Source organism: Globicephala melas, chromosome 2 (assembly GCF_963455315.2).
Source record: "Globicephala melas chromosome 2, mGloMel1.2, whole genome shotgun sequence".
NCBI lineage: Eukaryota > Metazoa > Chordata > Mammalia > Artiodactyla > Delphinidae > Globicephala > Globicephala melas.
The window spans coordinates 60,836,829-60,842,828 of NC_083315.2; positions in this window are offsets into that span (position 1 = coordinate 60,836,829).

Sequence of the window (6,000 nt, forward strand, 5' to 3'; positions counted from 1 at the left end):
GTTTCTTAATAAGGTCGAATCAGAGTGAGTCAGAGGAGCCAAGTTTCCTGTTAGGCTCTGTTTGAATAAACTCTGCTCTGAGCATAGCTTGGGCCTCTGCGCAGGCTCCTGGGGCCAGGGCTGCGGCCCTGCCAGCCATCTCTGCTGAGACTGGAGACCCGGGGTCTTGGCCTGGCCTCCAGATGCTCCCCGGGGAAGCCCGTTAGGCTCTCGGAGCTACAGTCTTCATCTATAACTTGGGGGTAGTAATACCTTTCTTGTGGTATATTTGGGAGGATGAAATAAGAGGTTTTATGAAAAGTACCCAGCACAGTACCAGGCATGTGGCCACTATTTTTTCTTTCCTCTGGACTGGTGAGAGAAGGGAGGGGTTCATCCCCAAAGGTGTTCCCCCCTTCCCCATTTTCTCTGTCCCTTTCATATGTTTTTTTTTTTTTTTTTTTGTGGTATGCAGGCCTCTCACTGCTGTGGCCTCTCCCGTTGCGGAGCGCAGGCTCCGGATGCACAGGCTCAGTGGCCATGGCTCACGGGCCCAGCCACTCTGCAGCATGTGGGATCTTCCTAGACCAGGGCACGAACCTGTGTCTCCTTCATCGGCGGGCGGACTCTCAACCACTGTGCCACCAGGGAAGCCCCCTTTCATATGTTTTATCTGTATTCAGCATCCTTCGTTGTGCCCAGCTCAGGGTGAACCCCTGGGACCTGTCCTCTTCCCTCCTCTCCACTCCCTCCCTCGTCCTCCTTCTCTCTTCCAGTCTGGGTCTCCCAAAGTTGCTGGCAACACCCGCTCAGATCTCTGAGCCCAGGGGAGCCTGCCTGGTTCCACCTCTCCACACACAGGGCAAGGCCTTGCCCAAGGAGCTGGAGGTGTCCTGGCATCCTTTGATTGGAAGCTGCAGAGTGGGGGTCTGAGAGAGACCTGGGCAGGGTGCAAAGGATGCAGAGCTAAGATCAAATGAGGGCTTCCAGTCACCAGGCTAGGCTGGGCCTGAGCTGTCTGGAGGTGATGGGGCGGTGGGCAGCTCCTTACTAGGCCCAGTCCCTACAGGCTGTGTTCACACCCACAGTTTTAAGACCTAGCCATGTGGTTGAGGCCTGTTGCCAGTCCCTGGTACTAGGAACCAGGTTCAGGCGTTCTTGGAGGGCTGGGGTATAGGGCTGAAAGAGCTTGTTGGTAGCGTGTGACTTTATTAAGAATCTAATATGTTCTGGACCGGGCTGCTCTGCTGCTGGGCTTCCCATGGGACAGCCAGTGTCCTTTGGCCCTGTGCTAGAACTCTAGGCTCTGGAAAATCTGTGGGGGAATGAGGAGGCCTTAGACCCAATCAGCAGAGGGTTTGGGAAGCCGAGAAAGGACAGGAGCAGTGGGATGCCTTATTGCTTTGCAGAGGAAAGGACCAGGAGGCCCACCGTGGGTCAGAATGTTTCTATGGCTGGGGGAAAACGATGAGACAAGCTCCGAGGAGCCCCTGCCCTCTGTCCCCCACATGGGACAGGCCTGGGTCTCCTCCACCCGCCCTGATCCCTGGCTGCTGAGTCCAGTAGCCGGCACCTGGGTGGGCAGCTCAGGAAAGGCCATGGACGGGATTTGTGCTGAACTGGGGATGGAAGCCCCAGCCCAGCCAGCACTGGCCTGTGCAGGCCCCAGCCGCTGCCTCTAGGAATTGGGCTGGAGGAAGTGCTGAGTGAGGAGGCCTGGCGAGCTGGCACAGAACACGCTGACTCTGCAGGGAAAGGACCACCAAGTGACCACTGCCAGCTGGGCCCTGTGCCCACCCCTCCCCCGAAGCCACATCTGGTGCAATGGTCGGGGAGGCAGGGGGGCTTTGGTCCCCAGAACCAAGGAAGGCATCCGTGGAAGGGCCCTCGGAGGGGGCTGGGGGCGTTTGGTTTGGAAGCGCCTCTCTTCAGGGCTGGAACTCTGGAGAAGCCCGGAAATGGGGGAGGTGAGGTCAGAGTCTTTTGAGGGACAAATGGGGTGAGGGGAGAGGGGGGAAGGAAGGAACCCTCCCTTTTCTAGGACCCAGGGGAATTCGGTGGCTCTGGCCACCTCCTACTCTGTTTTTCCTTGTAGCTTCCAAGGTTCCCTGGGGAATTGGAAATACCAGCGTTGATAAAGTCGTCTGGGCATCAAGGCAAAGCTCTGTGAGGCAGGAAGCCTCCTCGATCCCCTGATCCCCTCGGCCACCAGCCCAGCCAGCTTCTCCCCTTCCTGACTTTCTCCCCCTCGGGAGAGGCAGGCAGGGCTCTGGGGCCTGCTGAATGGTAACATTCCCTGTCCACCCCACTCCACCCCACCCCCACCCCCCATCCCTCCATCCCAGGGTCCAGAGCTGGCAGAGGCAGGGAAGATCATTATTACAGGAACAGGAGAGGGGATATCATCCCAGGGGCCTTCCTTGCAGGGAGGGATTTTGCGGAAGATGTTGGGTGTGGCCTGCTGGGTAGGAGAGCCCCTTATGTCAAGGTTGGGGGGTGGGTAGCACTCAGCCAGCATGCGGTAGGGAGGAGCTAACAGAGCCCCCAGCCCGAAGGAGAGAGCTGGTGAGACCAAGCAGGATGCCAGTCCTTTGGGCTGCTGCGTGGCAAACTCTGGAGAACTGGCAGAGAAACTGAGGCAGGAACCCAGTGCTTCTAATAGCAGCCTGGCAAGGTTAAGGGAGGCTCTTTTCTCTCTCTGTCTCTCTCCTTTGTTTTCCTGCCTCTATATCTTTAACTTCCATTTGGGTCTTTCTGGGTTACTCTACCTTTTTTTGTTTCTTTTTTCAATACTCCCCATTTTCTCATTCATTCTTTCATTCATTCATTTTCTCCATCTCCCTCCGTTACAGTGGCTTGCAGTCTCTGCTATTCGTTTCTGTTCTTTCACATCTCTCTTACTCCACCTCATCTGTTTCTCCCAATTATTCCTCCATTTGTCCACTCATTCAGTCAGCATGTTCCCTGGGTGCCTGCTGCCTGCAGGCCCCGTGCTGGCTGCGGGATCCCCAAAGAGCTCACAGTCTAGTGAGAGTGATACACGTAAACAGACAAGAACAGAGTGACTGTCCTGAATAAAGGTGAATCATTGTGCTGACTCTGTGACCTTCGAGTCACTCAATAAACATTTGTTGAATAAATGAATAAATGGTGAATTTCCTGTTCTTATTCTTTGACTATTTTCTGTTGTAATGTTCATCTGCTTAGTATTGATTTATAAAATGTAGTATATTTAGCATCCTTTTGTGTATCACTTTGTCACATATTGTGCAAGTAATTTTTGAAGTTTGTCATTTGCATCAGTATTTTTAATACTTTCCTGATATACTGAAGTGCTTCATTTTTAAGCTGTCAAATTATTGATTTTTCCTTTATGATCTCAGACTTTATCATTGTATGACCTTTGCCTTCATCAAGAATGTATACATTTTCGATTAAATTTCAAGATTTTATAATTTCATTTCACTTTTTTATTTAACTCTTTAATCTATTTTATCTTCATATGTGGTGAGAGGTAAGAACACAACTTTAAAACAAATTAAGCCACTGTCCCAACATGAATCATAAATTAATCCATAAATGAATTCCTAGTGACCTGAAAGTCCATTTTATCACATACTGAATATTCTTCTGTTTGACTGGGCTTTCTGTTCCGTTCCATTGGCTTATCAGATCATTTTTACACTGATATGCCCTATATTAGTAATTGTGACTTTTGAACAAGGGTTATTAACTGAGAGTACAAGTCCTATTTATTTATTTATTTACTTATTTATTTATTGGCCGCACCGTGCAGCATGTGGGATCTTAGTTTCCAGACCAGGGATTGAACCTGTGCCCCGTGCAATGGAAGCACGGTATCTTAACCACTGGACTGCCAAAAATTACTTTTTGCGCTTGTCATTTAGGTGAATTCTAGATTTTTTTTTGTTGCCAAGTTAAACAAAAATAAAACAAAATATCCCTCTGGGAATTGGAATTGGATTAAATTTATAGATGAATGTAGTGATAATTAACTTCTTCGCAACACTGAGTGTTTCCATTCAGTAACGGTGTATCTTTCTATTATTAAGGTCTTTTTAATTGTTGTTCTTCAGTCAAGTTTTATAGATGAATATATGTGTTTGGTGCTTCTTTTCATGAAACATGGCAATGGCATCTGTGGTAGGCAGCTTCTGGAATGGTTCCCAATGATCCCTGGTAGTCACTCCCTTGTATAATCCCCTCCCTTTATGTGTGGGTTGGACCTAATGACTCGCTTCTAGTGAATAGAATGTGGAAAAAGGTGATGGGATGTTAATTCTGAGATTAGGTTGTGAAAGACTGTGACTTCTGTCCTGCTGGAGCTCTCTTTCTCTCTCGGGCTCTCTCATTTTCCTGCTCTAATAAAACCAGCTGCCATGTTGTGAGCTGCCTTATGGGAAGCCTGTGCAACAAGGAACTGAGGCCCTCAGCCCAACAGCCATGTGAGTGAGCTCACCCATCTGAACCTTCAGATGAGACCACAGTCTTGGCTAACTATTTGATCATAGCTTTGTGACAGACCCTGAGACAGAGAACTCAGCTCAGCCATACACAGATTCCCGACCCACAGAAACTGTGACATAATAAATGCTGTTGTTTTAAACCACTAAGCTTTTTTTTTTTTTTTTTTTGGCAGTACGCGGGCCTCTCACTGTTGTGGCCTCTCCCGTTGCGGAGCACAGGCTCTGGACGCGCAGGCTCAGTGGCCATGGCTCACGGGCCCAGCCGCTCCGCGGCACGTGGGATCCTCCCAGACTGGGGCACAAACCCGTGTCCCCTGCATCGGCAGGCGGACTCTCAACCACTGCGCCACCAGGGAAGCCCCATTCATAATATTTTATACTTTCACTTGTTGACTTCTCATTTGGCATCGCTCTTTTTCCTTCTGGCTAAAATTTCTTCCTTCACTAGGAGAGGTATCCGTTTCCAAGTCGTATTTGTACCTGAGCCCTGTATTGAGCCGTGAAAGCCTCTCTCTACCCTGTCGTTAGTTCTTGCCATAATGTCCCCTGTCCATTGATCATCCTTCCAGGCTTGTGTGGGAAAAGTGGGCTCAACTCTGCACCTTCAAAGGCCCTCGAGCCCTCTTTCTCCTCCAGTGTAGTGTGTTTCAGAATAAGAAACCAACTCTTGGTGCAAATCATCGTCATCTGTCAGCTCCATAAAGCTGTCAATAACGCAGCTAAGTGGAAGAAATGCTAACACATTTCAACCCGTGGAAAGCAAACTGTCAAACCAAAAACGGTCAACCAGTTATTTGATCTTTCTCAGCAAAATCGCCTTACGGCCCATTAGTTATGCAGCAAAAATGCTTTCGGCAAAGATTTCTGGGACAAAGATGCTTATGGTGAAAGCATTGGACACACTCTTTTGATACATTCTTGGACTGCTTTGGACTTTGATTAAATTTTTATTAGGACTTTATATCTATATAAAAGAGACTAGTGTATGACTCGTTCATTCGTTCTGTTTTTCTTTGTGCCATTTGTCAGGTTTTAGTATTAGGGTTATTCCGGGTTTACAAAAGAGTTGCGAAGTGTGTGAGTCAGGGTCCTGGCAAGAAACATTCCCCCCAAATGGTTTAAAGAGAGAGACTTTAATGAAGGGACTCCCTATAGAAGTGTGGATAAGGTGAAGGAAACAAACAAGGGACAGTGAGGCACCCAGAAATTAGCACTAGTGGGGAGACACCACCATCCCCAGGGCTGCGGGGACGAGGGAGGAACCCAGAGAGAGCTGGCACCTTGGAGAATAGGTCCAGGCAAGAGCTGAGGTTGGGGACACTGCTATTGCCAGAGAGAGGGCACTAAAGTGGGGAGGGAGCAGGAAGAATATAGCAATGCTTCTCGCCTTCCGCCCTCCAGGCTCCTGCCCTGCGCCCTGTTGTCAGAATCCAACCAGAAGCTGGAAGATCAGGAAGCCTGGGGGATGAATGTGGTTTGTGGGGTCAGCCCCCTGGGGCCTGGGACTAGACAGGGAAGGATGTGGCTTCTACTG